Source organism: Pantherophis guttatus, chromosome 12 (assembly GCF_059756535.1).
Source record: "Pantherophis guttatus breed Tessera chromosome 12, ASM5975653v1, whole genome shotgun sequence".
Taxonomy (NCBI): Eukaryota; Metazoa; Chordata; class Lepidosauria; order Squamata; family Colubridae; genus Pantherophis; species Pantherophis guttatus.
The window spans coordinates 14,848,857-14,868,327 of record NC_142074.1 but is presented as its reverse complement, the minus strand read 5'-3'; the positions used below and the strand labels follow the sequence as shown (position 1 = coordinate 14,868,327).

Below are 19,471 nucleotides of genomic sequence, written 5' to 3'. Positions count from 1 at the left end.
AAAACCATCGCCTTGGCCAAAGTTACGCCAGGCAAGAAAACTATAAACTCTATTACCAGCCAATAGCAACGCCTAGCCTTAAAATGGGCCATTGAGCTGTTTTCCAGTTCTAAAAACCATCGCCTTGGCCAAAGTTAGGCCAGGCAAGAAAACTATAAACTCTGTTACCAGCCAATAGCCACGCCTAACCTTAAAATGGGCCATTGACCTGTTTTCCGGTTCGAAAAACCATTGCCTTGGCCAAAGTTACGCCAGGCAAGAAAACTATAAACTCTATTATCAGCCAACAGCCACGCCTAACCTTAACATGGGCCATTGAGCTGTTTTCCGGTTCTAAAAACCATCGCCTTGGCCAAAGTTATGCCAGGCAAGAAAACTATAAACTCTATTACCAGCCAACAGCCACGCCTAACCTTAAAACGGGCCATTGAGCTGTTTTCCGGTTCTAAAAACCATCGCCTTGGCCAAAGTTACGCCAGGCAGGAAAACTATAAACTCTATTACCAGCCAATAGCCACGCCTAGCCTTAAAATGGGCCATTGAGCTGTTTTCCGGTTCTAAAAACCATTGCCTTGGCCAAAGTTACGCCAGGCAAGAAAACTATAAACTCTGTTACCAGCCAATAGCCACGCCTAGCCTTAAAATGGGCCATTGAGCTGTTTTCCGGTTCTAAAAACCATCGCCTTGGCCAAAGTTACGCCAGGCAGGAAAACTATAAACTCTATTATCAGCCAATAGCCACGCCTAGCCTTAAAATGGGCCATTGAGCTGTTTTCCGGTTCTAAAAACCATCGCCTTGGCCAAAGTTACGCCAGGCAAGAAAACTATAAACTCTATTACCAGCCAATAGCCACGCCTAACCTTAACATGGGCCATTGAGCTGTTTTCCGGTTCTAAAAACCATCGCCTTGGCCAAAGTTACGCCAGGCAAGAAAACTACAAACTCTATTACCAGCCAATAGCCACGCCTAGCCTTAAAATGGGCCATTGAGCTGTTTTCCGGTTCTAAAAACCATCGCCTTGGCCAAAGTTACGCCAGGCAAGAAAACTATAAACTCTCTTACCAGCCAATAGCCACGCCTAACCTTAAAATGGGCCATTGAGCTGTTTTCCTGTTCTAAAAACCTTTGCCTTGGCCAAAGTTACGCCAGGCAAGAAAACTATAAACTCTATTAACAGCCAATAGCCACGCCTAGCCTTAAAATGGGCCATTGAGCTGTTTTCCGGTTCTAAAAACCATCGCCTTGGCCAAAGTTACGCCAGGCAAGAAAACTATAAACTCTATTACCAGCCAATAGCCACGCCTAGCCTTAAAATGGGCCATTGAGCTGTTTTCCGGTTCTAAAAACCATCGCCTTGGCCAAAGTTACGCCAGGCAAGAAAACTACAAACTCTATTACCAGCCAATAGCCACGCCTAGCCTTAAAATGGGCCATTGAGCTGTTTTCCGGTTCTAAAAACCATCGCCTTGGCCAAAGTTACGCCAGGCAAGAAAACTATAAACTCTCTTACCAGCCAATAGCCACGCCTAACCTTAAAATGGGCCATTGAGCTGTTTTCCTGTTCTAAAAACCTTTGCCTTGGCCAAAGTTACGCCAGGCAAGAAAACTATAAACTCTATTACCAGCCAATAGCCACGCCTAACCTTAAAATGGGCCATTGAGCTGTTTTCCTGTTCTAAAAACCTTTGCCTTGGCCAAAGTTACGCCAGGCAAGAAAACTATAAACTCTATTAACAGCAAATAGCCACGCCTAGCCTTAAAATGGGCCATTGAGCTGTTTTCCTGTTCTAAAAACCTTTGCCTTGGCCAAAGTTACGCCAGGCAAGAAAACTATAAACTCTATTAACAGCCAATAGCCACGCCTAGCCTTAAAATGGGCCATTGAGCTGTTTTCCGGTTCTAAAAACCATCGCCTTGGCCAAAGTTACGCCAGGCAAGAAAACTACAAACTCTATTACCAGCCAATAGCCACGCCTAGCCTTAAAATGGGCCATTGAGCTGTTTTCCGGTTCTAAAAACCATCGCCTTGGCCAAAGTTACGCCAGGCAAGAAAACTATAAACTCTCTTACCAGCCAATAGCCACGCCTAACCTTAAAATGGGCCATTGAGCTGTTTTCCTGTTCTAAAAACCTTTGCCTTGGCCAAAGTTACGCCAGGCAAGAAAACTATAAACTCTATTAACAGCCAATAGCCACGCCTAACCTTAACATGGGCCATTGAGCTGTTTTCCAGTTCTAAAAACCATCGCCTTGGCCAAAGTTACGCCAGGCAAGAAAACTATAAACTCTATTAACAGCAAATAGCCACGCCTAGCCTTAAAATGGGCCATTGAGCTGTTTTCCTGTTCTAAAAACCTTTGCCTTGGCCAAAGTTACGCCAGGCAAGAAAACTATAAACTCTATTAACAGCCAATAGCCACGCCTAGCCTTAAAATGGGCCATTGAGCTGTTTTCCGGTTCTAAAAACCATCGCCTTGGCCAAAGTTACGCCAGGCAAGAAAACTACAAACTCTATTACCAGCCAATAGCCACGCCTAGCCTTAAAATGGGCCATTGAGCTGTTTTCCGGTTCTAAAAACCATCGCCTTGGCCAAAGTTACGCCAGGCAAGAAAACTATAAACTCTCTTACCAGCCAATAGCCACGCCTAACCTTAAAATGGGCCATTGAGCTGTTTTCCTGTTCTAAAAACCTTTGCCTTGGCCAAAGTTACGCCAGGCAAGAAAACTATAAACTCTATTAACAGCCAATAGCCACGCCTAGCCTTAAAATGGGCCATTGAACTGTTTTCCAGTTCTAAAAACCATCGCCTTGGCCAAAGTTACGCCAGGCAAGAAAACTATAAACTCTATTACCAGCCAATAGCCACGCCTAACCTTAACATGGGCCATTGAGCTGTTTTCCGGTTCTAAAAACCATCGCCTTGGCCAAAGTTACGCCAGGCAAGAAAACTACAAACTCTATTACCAGCCAATAGCCACGCCTAGCCTTAAAATGGGCCATTGAGCTGTTTTCCGGTTCTAAAAACCATCGCCTTGGCCAAAGTTACGCCAGGCAAGAAAACTATAAACTCTCTTACCAGCCAATAGCCACGCCTAACCTTAAAATGGGCCATTGAGCTGTTTTCCTGTTCTAAAAACCTTTGCCTTGGCCAAAGTTACGCCAGGCAAGAAAACTATAAACTCTATTAACAGCCAATAGCCACGCCTAGCCTTAAAATGGGCCATTGAGCTGTTTTCCGGTTCTAAAAACCATTGCCTTGGCCAAAGTTACGCCAGGCAAGAAAACTATAAACTCTATTATCAGCCAATAGCCACGCCTAACCTTAAAATGGGCCATTGAGCTGTTTTCTGGTTCTAAAAACCATCGCCTTGGCCAAAGTTACGCCAGGCAGGAAAACTATAAACTCTATTATCAGCCAATAGCCACGCCTAGCCTTAAAATGGGCCATTGAGCTGTTTTCCGGTTCTAAAAACCATCGCCTTGGCCAAAGTTACGCCAGGCAAGAAAACTATAAACTCTATTACCAGCCAACAGCCACGCCTAGCCTTAAAATGGGCCATTGAGCTGTTTTCCGGTTCTAAAAACCATTGCCTTGGCCAAAGTTAGGCCAGGCAAGAAAACTATAAACTCTATTACCAGCCAATAGCAACGCCTAGCCTTAAAATGGGCCATTGAGCTGTTTTCCAGTTCTAAAAACCATCGCCTTGGCCAAAGTTACGCCAGGCAAGAAAACTATAAACTCTGATACCAGCCAATAGCCACGCCTAGCCTTAAAATGGGCCATTGAGCTGTTTTCCGGTTCTAAAAACCATCGCCTTGGCCAAAGTTACGCCAGGCAGGAAAACTATAAACTCTATTATCAGCCAATAGCCACGCCTAGCCTTAAAATGGGCCATTGAGCTGTTTTCCGGTTCTAAAAACCATCCCCTTGGCCAAAGTTACGCCAGGCAGGAAAACTATAAACTCTATTACCAGCCAATAGCCACGCCTAACCTTAAAATGGGCCATTGAGCTGTTTTCTGGTTCTAAAAACCATCGCCTTGGCCAAAGTTACGCCAGGCAGGAAAACTATAAACTCTATTATCAGCCAATAGCCACGCCTAACCTTAAAATGGGCCATTGAGCTGTTTTCTGGTTCTAAAAACCATCGCCTTGGCCAAAGTTACGCCAGGCAAGAAAACTATAAACTCTATTACCAGCCAATAGCCACGCCTAACCTTAAAATGGGCCATTGAGCTTTTTTCTGGTTCTAAAAACCATCGCCTTGGCCAAAGTTACGCCAGGCAGGAAAACTATAAACTCTATTACCAGCCAATAGCCACGCCTAACCTTAAAATGGGCCATTGAGCTGTTTTCTGGTTCTAAAAACCATCGCCTTGGCCAAAGTTACGCCAGGCAAGAAAACTATAAACTCTATTACCAGCCAATAGCCACGCCTAACCTTAAAATGGGCCATTGAGCTGTTTTCTGGTTCTAAAAACCATCGCCTTGGCCAAAGTTACGCCAGGCAGGAAAACTATAAACTCTATTATCAGCCAATAGCCACGCCTAGCCTTAAAATGGGCCATTGAGCTGTTTTCCGGTTCTAAAAACCATCGCCTTGGCCAAAGTTACGCCAGGGAAGAAAACTATAAACTCTATTACCAGCCAACAGCCACGCCTAGCCTTAAAATGGGCCATTGAGCTGTTTTCCGGTTCTAAAAACCATTGCCTTGGCCAAAGTTACGCCAGGCAAGAAAACTATAAACTCTATTACCAGCCAATAGCAACGCCTAGCCTTAAAATGGGCCATTGAGCTGTTTTCCAGTTCTAAAAACCATCGCCTTGGCCAAAGTTACGCCAGGCAAGAAAACTATAAACTCTATTATCAGCCAATAGCCACGCCTAACCTTAACATGGGCCATTGAGCTGTTTTCCGGTTCTAAAAACCATCGCCTTGGCCAAAGTTATGCCAGGCAAGAAAACTATAAACTCTATTACCACCCAACAGCCACGCCTAACCTTAAAACGGGCCATTGAGCTGTTTTCCGGTTCTAAAAACCATCGCCTTGGCCAAAGTTACGCCAGGCAGGAAAACTATCAACTCTATTACCAGCCAATAGCCACGCCTAGCCTTAAAATGGGCCATTGAGCTGTTTTCCGGTTCTAAAAACCATTGCCTTGGCCAAAGTTACGCCAGGCAAGAAAACTATAAACTCTATTATCAGCCAATAGCCACGCCTAACTTTAACATGGGCCATTGAGCTGTTTTCCGGTTCTAAAAACCATTGCCTTGGCCAAAGTTACGCCAGGCAAGAAAACTATAAACTCTATTATCAGCCAATAGCCACGCCTAACCTTATCATGGGCCATTGAGCTGTTTTCCGGTTCTAAAAACCATTGCCTTGGCCAAAGTTACGCCAGGAAAGAAAACTATAAACTCTATTATCAGCCAATAGCCACGCCTAACCTTAACATGGGCCATTGAGCTGTTTTCCGGTTCTAAAAACCATTGCCTTGGCCAAAGTTACGCCAGGAAAGAAAACTATAAACTCTATTATCAGCCAATAGCCACGCCTAACCTTAAAATGGGCCATTGAGCTGTTTTCCGGTTCTAAAAACCATTGCCTTGGCCAAAGTTACGCCAGGCAAGAAAACTATAAACTCTATTATCAGCCAATAGCCACGCCTAACCTTAACATGGGCCATTGAGCTGTTTTCCGGTTCTAAAAACCATCGCCTTGGCCAAAGTTACGCCAGGCAGGAAAACTATAAACTCTATTACCAGCCAATAGCCACGCCTAGCCTTAAAATGGGCCATTGAGCTGTTTTCCGGTTCTAAAAACCATTGCCTTGGCCAAAGTTACGCCAGGCAAGAAAACTATAAACTCTATTATCAGCCAATTGCCACGCCTAACCTTAACATGGGCCATTGAGCTGTTTTCCGGTTCTAAAAACCATTGCCTTGGCCAAAGTTACGCCAGGCAAGAAAACTATAAACTCTATTATCAGCCAATAGCCACGCCTAACCTTATCATGGGCCATTGAGCTGTTTTCCGGTTCTAAAAACCATCGCCTTGGCCAAAGTTATGCCAGGCAAGAAAACTATAAACTCTATTACCAGCCAATAGCCACGCCTAACCTTAAAATGGGCCATTGAGCTGTTTTCCGGTTCTAAAAACCATTGCCTTGGCCAAAGTTACGCCAGGCAAGAAAACTATAAACTCTATTATCAGCCAATAGCCACGCCTAACCTTAAAATGGGCCATTGAGCTGTTTTCCGGTTCTAAAAACCATTGCCTTGGCCAAAGTTACGCCAGGCAAGAAAACTATAAACTCTATTATCAGCCAACAGCCATTCCTAGCCTTAAAATGGGCCATTGAGCTGTTTTCTGGTTCTAAAAACCATTGCCTTGGCCAAAGTTACGCCAGGCAAGAAAACTATAAACTCTGTTACCAGCCAATAGCCACGACTAGCCTTAAAATGGGCCATTGAGCTGTTTTCCGGTTCTAAAAACCATTGCCTTGGCCAAAGTTACGCCAGGCAAGAAAACTATAAACTCTATTACCAGCCAATAGCAACGCCTAGCCTTAAAATGGGCCATTGAGCTGTTTTCCAGTTCTAAAAACCATCGCCTTGGCCAAAGTTACGCCAGGCAAGAAAACTATAAACTCTATTACCAGCCAATAGCCACGCCTAACCTTAAAATGGGCCATTGAGCTGTTTTCCGGTTCTAAAAACCATTGCCTTGGCCAAAGTTACGCCAGGCAAGAAAACTATAAACTCTATTATCAGCCAATAGCCACGCCTAACCTTAACATGGGCCATTGAGCTGTTTTCCGGTTCTAAAAACCATCGCCTTGGCCAAAGTTATGCCAGGCAAGAAAACTATAAACTCTATTACCAGCCAACAGCCACGCCTAACCTTAAAACGGGCCATTGAGCTGTTTTCCGGTTCTAAAAACCATCGCCTTGGCCAAAGTTACGCCAGGCAGGAAAACTATAAACTCTATTACCAGCCAATAGCCACGCCTAGCCTTAAAATGGGCCATTGAGCTGTTTTCCGGTTCTAAAAACCATTGCCTTGGCCAAAGTTACGCCAGGCAAGAAAACTATAAACTCTATTACCAGCCAATAGCCACGCCTAACCTTAACATGGGCCATTGAGCTGTTTTCCGGTTCTAAAAACCATTGCCTTGGCCAAAGTTAGGCCAGGCAAGAAAACTATAAACTCTATTACCAGCCAATAGCCACGCCTAGCCTTAAAATGGGCCATTGAGCTGTTTTCCGGTTCTAAAAACCATTGCATTGGCCAAAGTTACGCTAGGCAAGAAAACTATAAACTCTATTATCAGCCAATAGCCACGCCTAGCCTTAAAATGGGCCATTGAGCTGTTTTCCGGTTCTAAAAACCATCGCCTTGGCCAAAGTTACGCCAGGCAAGAAAACTATAAACTCTATTACCAGCCAATAACCACGCCTAGCCTTAAAACGGGCCATTGAACTGTTTTCTGGTTCTAAAAACCATCGCCTTGGCCAAAGTTACGCCAGGCAAGAAAACTATAAACTCTATTATCAGCCAATAGCCACGCCTAGCCTTAAAACGGGGCATTGAGCTGTTTTCCGGTTCTAAAAACCATTGCCTTAGCCAAAGTTACGCCAGGCAAGAAAACTATAAACTCTATTATCAGCCAATAGCCACGCCTAGCCTTAAAATGGGCCATTGAGCTGTTTTCTGGTTCTAAAAACCATCGCCTTGGCCAAAGTTACGCCTGGCAAGAAAACTATAAACTCTATTATCTGCCAATAGCCACGCCTAGCCTTAAATGGGCCATTGAGCTGTTTTCCGGTTCTAAAAACCATCGCCTTGGCCAAAGTTACGCCAGGCAAGAAAACTATAAACTCTATTATCAGCCAATAGCCAGGCCTAGCCTTAAAATGGGCCATTGAGCTGTTTTCCGGTTCTAAAAACCATTGCCTTGGCCAAAGTTACGCCAGGCAAGAAAACTATAAACTCTATTAGCAGCCAATAGCCACGCCTAGCCTTAAAACGGGCTATTGAGCTGTTTTCCGGTTCTAAAAACCATTGCCTTCGCCAAAGTTACGCCAGGCAATTAAACTATAAACTCTATTACCAGCCAATAGCCACGCCTAGCCTTAAAATGGGCCTTTGAGCTGTTTTCCGGTTCTAAAAACCATCGCCTTGGCCAAAGTTACGCCAGGCAAGAAAACTATAAACTCTATTACCAGCCAATAGCCACGCCTAACCTTAAAATGGGCCATTGAGCTGTTTTCCGGTTCTAAAAACCATTGCCTTGGCCAAAGTTACGCCAGGCAATTAAACTATAAACTCTATTACCAGCCAATAGCCACGCCTAGCCTTAAAATGGGCCTTTGAGCTGTTTTCCGGTTCTAAAAACCATCGCCTTGGCCAAAGTTACGCCAGGCAAGAAAACTATAAACTCTATTACCAGCCGATAGCCACGCCTAGCCTTAAAATGGGCCATTGAGCTGTTTTCCGGTTATAAAAACCATTGCCTTGGCCAAAGTTACGTCAGGCAAGAAAACTATAAACTCTATTACCAGCCAATAGCCACGCCGAACCTTAAAACGGGCCATTGAGCTGTTTTCTAGTTCTAAAAACCATCGCCTTGGCCAAAGTTACGCCGGGCAAGAAAACTATAAACTCTGTTACCAGCCAACAGCCACGCCTAACCTTAAAATGGGCCATTGAGCTGTTTTCCAGTTCTAAAAACCATCGCCTTGGCCAATGTTACGCCAGGCAAGAAAACTATAAACTCTATTACCAGCCAACAGCCACGCCTAGCCTTAAAATGGGCCATTGAGCTGTTTTCTGGTTCTAAAAACCATCGCCTTGGCCAAAGTTACGCCTGGCAAGAAAACTATAAACTCTATTACCAGCCAACAGCCACGCCTAGCCTTAAAATGGGCCATTGAGCTGTTTTCCAGTTCTAAAAACCATCGCCTTGGCCAATGTTACGCCAGGCAAGAAAACTATAAACTCTATTACCAGCCAACAGCCACGCCTACCCTTAAATGGGCCATTGAGCTGTTTTCCGGTTCTAAAAACCATCGCCTTGGCCAAAGTTACGCCAGGCAAGAAAACTATAAACTCTATTAGCAGCCAATAGCCACGCCTAGCCTTAAAACGGGCTATTGAGCTGTTTTCCGGTTCTAAAAACCATCGCCTTGGCCAAAGTTACGCCAGGCAAGAAAACTATAAACTCTATTATCAGCCAATAGCCACGCCTAACTTTAAAACGGGCCATTGAGCTGTTTTCCGGTTCTAAAAACCATCGCCTTGGCCAAAGTTACGCCAGGCAAGAAAACTATAAACTCTATTATCAGCCAATAGCCACGCAGCACATAGACATAAACCGCTTCTCCACAAGAGACAATCAACAAGCCCAAGGCAAGCAAATTGATCCTAAATTAACATGAGACCAACACACAGTAAATAATGCCCAAAGAAATAGCCAGAATGTTCAAGAATAAATCGGAGAAATGTTGGAAGTATCACCAGATGCCGGGATCATATTACCATGTGGTGGACATGCGGCGAAGCCAAAAGATATTGGACTAAGATACACAAGTGGTTGGAAAAAATGATAGACACATTGACTTTAAACCAGAAATATTTTTATTAGGGATCTTACCAGAGACATATAATAGAGATTTGCAATATTTAATTGTGAATGTTTTATCAGCGGCTAGAATTGTATTTGCAAAAACTGGAAAGGAGAGAAAATACCTACCGATGATGAAATTATTAAGAAAATAATAGAATGTGCTGAAATGAGTAAATTGACATTTGAAATAAGAGAACAGGAAGATAATCAATATTATTTATTTATTTATGCCGCCCTTCTCCGGAGACTCAGGGCGGCTTACAATGCGTTAAGCAATAGCCTTCATACTTTTGTATATACCTGCTTAGTAGGGCTTTCGCCCCCCCCCCAAGCGGTGTTCTTTTTTATACAAAGTCAGCTTATTGCCCCCACAATCCGGGTCCTCATTTTACCTACCTCGAAAGGATGGAAGGCTGAGTCAACCTTGAGCCTGGTGAGATTTGCAGGCAGCTGGCAGTTAAGTGCTACTTTTAACAGCACTTTAGTCTGCTGCGCTACCAAGGCTCCTTGGTATTTGATATGGGGTATGTTTTATTGTTGGATAGATAACAAAATATGGAGATGAAACATGATATATGAAGTGAAATTAAGATACGCTGTGTAAAAATTTGTTTTTTGATAACAGTGTTACAGATTGATGTTTTGAAGATAATGTGAGCACAAAAGGATACTAACTGACCGATACACTGTAATTGTTTGAAAGGATATTTTTATGTTATTTTTGTTTGAAAATAAAAAATAATTTGAAAAAAAAATAATGCCCAAAGTGCCAAACATGTTAACAACAAATAGCTCAACCAAAGAACCTCCAATACTACTTCCACCAACACTAAAACAAGCCGCCACTAAAACATAAGTTGAGAGCAAAATCTTTCCCTCCTAGCACTTCACTTGTTGGTAATGAAACATCTGCAAGAAAACCACCAAGCTCAGAGAGCACCAAGAACCCCTCATTTAAAAACTGAGCCACAAATCTTGTCCTGTATTGTATACAGCATCGTATTAAAATGCATTACCAGGTTTACTTCCAGTGGTAAGAAGTCTGACTGGTACTGGCATTCTTTCTAAGGGAATGAAGGTGAGATGGAGGTGATCCAAAAGGATTCCCTTCCAGTCCGAGTACTGAGGGGGTCCTCAGGGACTGGAGGCTTGCAGCTGAGCACTTTTGACTCCTCTAGGCTGATTTGCCCTCACTGCTCGCTCAGTGACTTGGAAGGGTCACCCAGTGGAACCCCAAAAAGACCATCCAGCATGAGTCTTCCAGTGTGTGTGTGATCAGGGATTGAATGAGATAGGCAGCGGCCGATTACCAGGCTCATTCAGTCTGAGTATCAGAGACTGGAAGCTCAGGGACTGACTCCCCACAAGTAGGGGAGATCAGTTAGAAATGTATATGTTTTAGATACATTTATCACATTCATGCCTACTGTTTTATACAGCAAAACTTCACTAAAGCAAGCCTTAGGGTAAGCTTTAGCAAGGCCCAAAGGTTTTTGCCATAATTAATCTCATGTTGCCAACACTACCTGTCAGGCTTCTTGGCTAAATGCAGTGCTGGATAGTTAATGAAACCAATGACTTACCTTTGATGTCTTCAGTTTTGACTGATTTTACTCAGTGAGTGCCTCTGAAATTAAAAAAAATTAAAAAAATCAACATCACCAAATGTCCACCTAATGTTCAAAGACTAGAAAACCAATTCAACAATTTCACAAATAGGCTTTTATGTGCTTTATCCTACCAGTGAAAAAAGATACAATGAATTGGAATGTTGTGCCCTTGAAAATACCTCAAACCCACAGGTTTCTACTGTTCCCAAAGATATGGCCTCCAACCCTGAAGCAATTTTAGTTAACTTTTGCCTTTAGTTCATTGAAGAAGTTAGTCTCCTGAATGTTTTGCTTTTTTTAAGGGCTTGAGCCTTAGTTAGAATTACCTCAGGTCCCAAGAATTGACTTTATTTTAGAGAGCAAGGTCAGCTCCTGGACTTGGAGTAATTTTTGGTTAACTTTTGCCTTAGCCAACGTAGCTAATCCTCTTCACATTTTGCTTTTTTTTTTTTAGTTTAGATTAGAAAATGGAAGCCATAGGTCTTATTGGCCAAGTGTGATCAGACACACACAGAATTTGTTTTAAGAACTTGAGCCTTGCCTAAAATTACCTCAGGTCCCAAGAATTCACTTTATTCCAGAGAGCAAGGTCAGCTCCTGAGGTAATCTTACCTTTAAAACTATTTTTAAATCCACCTCACCATGGTGGTTTGGTCCTTTTTAACATGGTCAAGATTTACCTCAGCCAATATTTTACTTTTAAGAACTTGACTTAAACTTGACTTATTTTACTTTAAAAACTCTAGCCTTGGCTAGAGGGTCTTATTTTCAGGAAAACATGGAGGGTCTTATTTACAGGGTCTTATTTTTGGGAAAACATGGAAGTTAACTTCTTTAGAATAGAGTACTTTATTTGGCCAAGGAATTTTAGGAACTTGAGCCTTGACTAAAAGTACCTCAGATCCCAAGCATTCATTAATTCCTGAGAGCAAGGTCAGCTCCTGAGGTAACTTTATCTTTAAAGTTACTTTTAATTCTGACTTGCCTGTGGTGGTTTGGCCCTTTCAACAGGACATGGCTGAGATTACCTCAGGTTCCAGCAGTACTCTAAAAATTTAAGTTTTGGCTAAAATTACCCTCAGTTGACTATTTCAAGAAAGTAAGGTCAATTCATGGACATGAAGTAATTTTGCCTTTAGTTACTTGAAGTAGCTAGTCCTCTCCATGCTTTGCTTCTTTTAAGAACTTGAACTTTGGCTAAAATTACCTCAGGTGCCAAGAATTAAACTTTATTCAAGAGAGGAAGGTCAATTCGAGAGATTGAAGCACAATTTTGCCTTTAAGGTGATTTTAACACTTCTTCCACCTGTGGTAGTTTAGCCCTTTTAACTGCACCTGCCTAAAATTTAGCTCAGCTTTATTCCTCCTAAGCTAATTTTAACTCTTGCTCATCTGTGGTGGTTTGGTCTTTTTTTTTTTTAACAAGGCATGGCCGAAATTACCTCAGACTCCACCAATATTTCACTCCCTAAAAACTCGAGCCTTGGCTAAAACTATTCAGGACCCAGAAGTTTGCCTCATTTCCCTGAGGGAAACCACTTCGTGGGACTGACTGAGGTAACTGACCCTAGGTGAGCTGTGGTAATTTGGAGTCCTTTAAATAAGATGCAGAGATATTACCTCAGCCATCCCTGGCACTTTACTCCTAAGAGTATTTTTACTCCTAGAGTATTTTTTTTACTCCTAGGAGTATGTTTTACTCCTAAGCATTAAAATTACCCTAGGTGCTATACCTTACTCCCAGAGAATTGACTATTCACTAGCGCCCCTCTGTATCCCACACCACCTCCAAGAGTCTCCGCTCTAGAATTACCTCAGGACGGAAGAGGCTACCGCACGGTCCATGGCACGAAGTCTTCGGCTGCGGAAGCGCAGATGGGAGAGAGGGGTTTTGTTCTCACCCCCTCTCCCGCGCCCTTGCAGCGGCGTCTCTTTCGAAGGAACAAGAGACGCAGCGTCTCTGGAGAGTCTCGGTCACCCAGGTCAGGGTTGTCCATGACCTGAAGTTTTGTTTTGTTTCCCTCTCAAAGAGGCAACCGGGACTTTCTCTGGTTTTTCTTTCGAAGACCTTTCGCTTCTCCGAGAGACGCAGCGGCGCTTGCTGCTGCTTCTGCAGCGCGCTCGCTTTATTTACCTCAGCTTGAGGAGCCCGCCGGCTTTTTAAACTGTCCCCACCCCTCGGAAGGGAGGTGGGGAAAGAGAGAGAGGGAAGCCAATCAGCCAATCCGAGGGAACGGGTTTCCAAAGCAGCCAATCAAACAGCCGAGGTGGGCGGTCCGAGAGCGCCGGGCGGGAAAAGCAAGCGCGTGAGGTACACAGGTGGGACCGCTTTCGGCTGAGCCAAAGTTGCCATGGAAACGGCGCGCGAGGCGGTTCCTCCTGGCCAGGTGGGCCTCGGCCGCCCAGGTGAGGGCGATTGGAGGCAGGCAGGCAGTTTATGTGCACGTGTATGTGAGTGTGCAAGTGCCTTCTCCTCCAGGCATCGCCCCACCTGGGGAACCCTTCGCCGACAGCCACACTTGTCTTCAATTGTATAGGTTCTTCATTTCATTTCATTTCATTTATTGGATTTATATACCGCCCTACTCCCGAAGGACTCAGGGCGATGAACAGCCACAGTATAAAACACATAAATACAAAATTTAAAATTTAAATTTAAATTTAAATTTAAAAACAGAATAAAACCGAATTAAACAATTTGGCTGATTTGCTTGAGCAGAGGGTTGGACTAGAAGACCTCCGGGGTCCCTTCCATCTCTATTCTGATTGCTTTTAACCCATTTCAGATTGATGACCTGGGCCAAAGCTGGCTGAGGAATTCTGGGAATTGAAGTCCACAAGTTTTAAGTTGCCAAGGTTGGAGACCTCTGACTTGGGCAAATGTGAAGCACTCTAGGCCACATTTCAACGAGTTGTAAGGAGGCAGATGCAGGGGTGAAATCCAGCAGGTTCTGACAGGTTCTGGAGAACCAGTAGCAGAAATTTTGAGCAGTTCAGAGAACCTGCAAATACCACCTCTGGCTGGCCCCAGAGTGGGGTGGGAATGGAGATTTTGCAATATCTTTCCCCTGCTATGCCCACCAAGCCACGCCCATAGAACCGGTAGTAAAAAAATTTGGATTTCACCACTGGGCAGATGCATGCCTTCTCCTATGAGTAAGAACATGTTTTTATTACCATGTGTCTGCTATGAGCACAGAGCACATAAGAGCCAGACACATGGACAAACATTTCAGTCCTATTTATATAGTTCTTCTACATGCCGGTCATAACATGATGCAGTTGCATAGAAACTAGAAATGTGAGTTTCTGTTGGCTGGGACTGTCACTGTTCAGCAACGGTGGTGGACCCACTCGTAATGTTGGCCATGGAGACCTACTGGAAATGACACCTCCTTAGTTATTTGAAGCTGCCTCATCCCAGTTCAAATGATTATCTGGCCAGATAGCAAATAATTCCCTAGCTAACTGTCCAGGTTTCCAGGGAGATGTTGGTCATATCACCTGCTTTTGACTCTCAAAGCAGGGGAAAAACAAAAGTCTTCCATACATAAACCCAAAGCTCCAGCATTCAGGCGTTTTGAAACTCAGTTAAGGAGCAATTATTTCTGTTTGCAAGTTTTCATACTATTTATTAAAAAGTTTAATCCCACCTTTATTACTTTATAAGTCAAGGTGGCAATCATGCATAATATTTTTTCCTGTGTTCACCACAAAACAACCCTGTGAGGGAGGCTGGGCTAACAGAGAGTGACTGATCCAAAGTCACCTAGTCTGCTTGCATGCTCAAGGTGGCACTAGAACTCACTGTCTCCTGGTGATTGGCCCAAAGTCACCCAGTTGACTTTCACACCTAATGCTGGACTAGAACTCTGTCCCTGGTTTCTAGACTAATACCCCTAATTACTACACCAAACTGACTCCTTTATTGCAGAATTTGTCGTAAATTTTCCTCTTTTCATTCCATGAATCTGATTAGCCCTTTCACTAAATCAATAATTTAGAAACTGACCACACACACACACACACACACACCTTCTGTTAGTTTAGAGATTGATGGGCTGCTTTAACACAGTCACAAGGAAAGCGGCTAATAAACAGGCTCTAAGCCAATATAATAAATATCTCCTGGACTACGAAAACAGTCAAAGCCACTAACTCAATTCTTAAAGTGAAGATGCTCCACTTAAGTTATATTCTATCGAAGGCATTCATTTTCTTAACTTCCTGTTGTCAGGAATCTATTTGCTTGGATTTATTCCACCAATAACGGAACGTTTCCCAATTCTAATCTTCAAACTACTATAAAGCTGTCAGAATCAATGTAATTTAGCTCACATAACAATTACATATTCCAAAAGGATTTATTTATTTATTTATTTATTTATTTATTTATTTATTTATTTATTTATTAGTTCGATTTATATGCTGCCCTTCTCTGTAGACTCAGGGCAGCTTACAATGCATTATAGCAATAGCCGTCATACTTTTGTATATACCTGCTTATTTAGGACTTTCGGCCCCCCCTAAGCGGTGTTGTTTTTATACAAAGTCAGCTTATTGCCCCCACAATCCGGGTCCTCAATTTACCTACCTCGGAAGGATGGAAGGCTGAGTCAACCTTGAGCCTGGTGAGATTTGAACTCACACTAATTGCAGGCAGCTGGCAGCTAAGTGCTAACATAACAGCACTTTAGTCCACTGTACCACCAAGGCTCTTTATACTTTTTATGACTATATTATGTAATTCTGTCAAGCTGCAAAAACCAAGAAAGATACTCTGAGGCTCTTCTGGACAGTATTCTTTATTATTCCTCACCCAAAGAGAGAAATCTTGCCAAAATAAAGCAAACTACACACATGGTTAAAGAGATATTCTGAGAAATCCTAAAGAGGAGCCATCTTAACTCTCTTCCACTCAACCAAACCCTCTAAACTTCGCTGTCTCTTGGTCCTCTGGAATGCAGCCCCTCCCTTCTGGGAATCTGGACTACAGGTCATCCTCAACTTACGATCACAATAGAACCCAAAATAAAGGAGAATATTTGTAGCTCAGGATTGAAATGAGTTGTCTTTGGTGCTCTCTGAGCTTGCTTGTTTTCTTGCAGACGTTTCATGACCAAACTAGGGAACATCATCAGTGCTAGCATTGATGATATTACCTAATTAGGGTAATGAAACGTTTGCAAGAAAGCAAGCAAGCTCAGAGAGCACCAAGGACCCCTCAGAACCCAAAAATTGTGTTGCTGTGAGACAGTTTTTAAGTGAGTTTTGTCCTCTTTTACCACCTTTCTTGCCACGGTTGTTAAGTGAATCGCAGTTGGTTAAGTTAGTCACACGGTTGTTCAATGAATCTGGCTTCCCTGTTGACTTTGCTTGTTAGAAGACGATCACATGACTCTGGGACGCCGCAACCATCATAAATACGAACCAGCCGCCAAATGTCCGAATTTTAATCACGTGACCATGGGAGAGGCTACAACGGTCGTCCCTTGTCCCTTGTCCCAGTGCCGTAACTTCAAACGGTCACTAAGTGAAGCGTTGTAAGTCAAGGACTACCTGTACATTCCACTCCAAAATCAAACCAAAGGACAGCAAATGTTTGAATCTTGTTAGTAGGAATTGCTTTCTAACGGCGTCCATTTACGGGTGGGCAGCCAAAACACATTATGCCAGTGTTACAATACAAAGTTGTGTACTTTTGTACACCTACAAAAGACGTACAATTTCTGTTTCAACCTCGCCTTCGCCCTCTGGCCATTTTCTGACCTCCCTGCGGGGCCTCCTGACTGCTTGAAATGAGGTTTCCTGATTTTATTAAAACATAATAAAACTTGACAAAGAACAAAAAAAATCACAGCTATGAAAGAAGCCATTATCTCAGTATGACTAGATAACAGCAGACAGCTCCTATGAAAGTTGGGGAAGGTAAAAAAGAGAACGTTTTCGCAACAAATGTCGGCTCCCGAAACAATATCGGAGATGGATTTTTCTAAAGCTGATTTCCAACAGGAGAAAGGTAGCATAAATGCCAAGCTTATACTTTCCGATAGAAATGCATTTTCTGGAGGTTCGTGGCAGTTACAAATCCCCTAACACAATTAGCCAATTGTTTTGCAAGGCAAATCTTTAATTCCCCAATAAGCATTTTTTAATTGGTGGTAATTGGCAATACTTTTTCCCATATACCCACCCATCTGCATTTAAGTAAATGATCAAGGTGTCTACAAAATTTTCTCATTTTAACCTGTTCCCACATCCCATGTGTTCCCACATTTATTTTTATTTATTTGTTTCTTTGTCAAACGTATACAAGATAACAAGTATAGGTATGAACATAAACTTAAACAATGGAGACAGTAAGACAGTGAAGGGAAACAATAATAAGGATATAATAAATAATACTAGAATATGATATACTGGTATACTAGATTCTGTAACCATTAGGTTCCTGTAATACATATATGCCTTTGTATTTGTATCACATATATTATGCCTTTATATTTGTATCTCCTGTAACAAACATACTCTGTTATTAGGCCTCTGTAATGTATCTGGTATTTGTCAAACATATGTCCCTGCCATTTGACCTGAACCCATATCAATCTTCTTCCTGTTTTTCTTGTGCCATCTAAAAGCATGGTACGTATCTCAGTTGAAACTACAGCCATCAACAAAGGGATAATTTACACCTCAGCCTAATTTATGTTTGATCTGGATAAACTCCTGTCTTCCAGAGCCAAGGGGCTAAGTGGCCAATTGAATAAAAAAAGAAATGCTTAAGATAAAACTTAATTGGGAAGTTTCTATTCCCCCTTGCAGGGCAACAAGGAATACACAAACCTAAATTAGGAGGCCAGATTTGGGTACTAAGCTGACGTCTCTGAAGGTATAAAAGGATGCCATACCTTCCCCAAGGTGTGGCTATCTCCTCGCATGCATTGTATCTGTATGTTCTGGATATAGTTCCACCCGGTATTTTGTTTTTGGCCATAAATAAAATCTGTTTTTTTTGCAAGCCTCGTCTTGAGTCTCTCTCTTTGGCATTCTGGTGACTCAAGTGTATTTTGGGACCTTACAACAGGAACGGTAGCAGAGGTGGTTTTCAGCAGTTTCTGACCAGTTCTGGAGAACCGGTAGCGGAAATTTTGAGCTGTTCGGAGAACCGGTAGCGGAAATTTTGAATAGTTCAAAGACTGGCAAATACCACCTCCGGCTGACCCCAGAGTGGGGTGGGAATGGAGATTTTGCAATATCCTTCTCCCAGGAGTGGGGAGGGAATGGGGATTTTGCAGTACTCTTCCCCGGAGTGGGGTGGGAATGGAGATTTTGCAACATTCTTCCCTGGAGTGGGGTGGGAATGGAGATTTTGAAGTATCCTTCCCCTGCCATGCCCACCAAGCCACACCACGCCCACCAAGCCACGCCCACAGAACCATTAGTAAAAAAAATTGGATTTCACCCAATGGTGGGTTGCTGCTGGTTCAGACCGGTTCTATTGAACCGGTAGTAAAACCGGCGGGAGGCTCCGCCCACCGACCCCGACGTCATCAGGAAGCTTCTGCTCGCACGCATGCGCAGCCCCATTGCAAACCAGTAGTAAAGGTAAGTAGAACCCACCCCTGATGTCACCACTGAAGGACATAAACCCTCTATTTAACCGTGTTAAGAGCAACATTACAGAGTTACTCAAGTCACTCAATTCCTCCCTTTGCAGGAATAAATAGACTGCATTGTAAAGCTATTTTAAGAACACAGCCTTGACTTTGCATGTTGTGTACATATTCTCGACCCATATGGTGCCTCTGTGTGTCGTTCAGTTTTATAGCTCACCTACCAGCTCTAAATAAACAGGATTTCCATTCAGGTGAGAGAGAACAAATTGATAGAAGAGGGAGGTGGGGAAAAAAAACCTTATAAGTACCAATAATAACTGGAAGCCTAAATTTTGTGAGCTTGTTTTCAAAATCTGCGTAGTATCTCTTGCACACACACACAAAAAAAGCAGTTCAGTCTACAACACATCCTGTGGCAAATTCTTTTTTTTCCCCCTTCCTGTTTACTACTTCTCTGTTCTATTTTCTCCCTGCTTTAGAGCGAAACAGACTGCAGGTATCGCTAGTTGGATGTGAAGTCTCGCGCATTGCACTGCTCTATCCTTTCTCCTGTATCGCTCTTTTATCCATTTTGTTCTTTCTTTAAAAAAAGTTTCCCCACCCCCCCAAAG

At 43.0% G+C, this 19,471-nt stretch overlaps 1 long non-coding RNA gene across 1 annotated transcript; it reads right to left on the bottom strand.

The window, feature by feature from the left end:
• Positions 1–9,627: 9,627 nt before the first annotated feature.
• LOC148112226 (uncharacterized) lies at positions 9,628–13,561 on the bottom strand. The gene is made up of 2 exons (XR_015729698.1): positions 13,058–13,561; positions 9,628–11,261 (listed from the first exon to the last, which is right to left on the bottom strand). It is a non-coding gene; the product is annotated as an uncharacterized LOC148112226 (long non-coding RNA).
• Between the last annotated feature and the right edge of the window lie 5,910 nt (positions 13,562–19,471).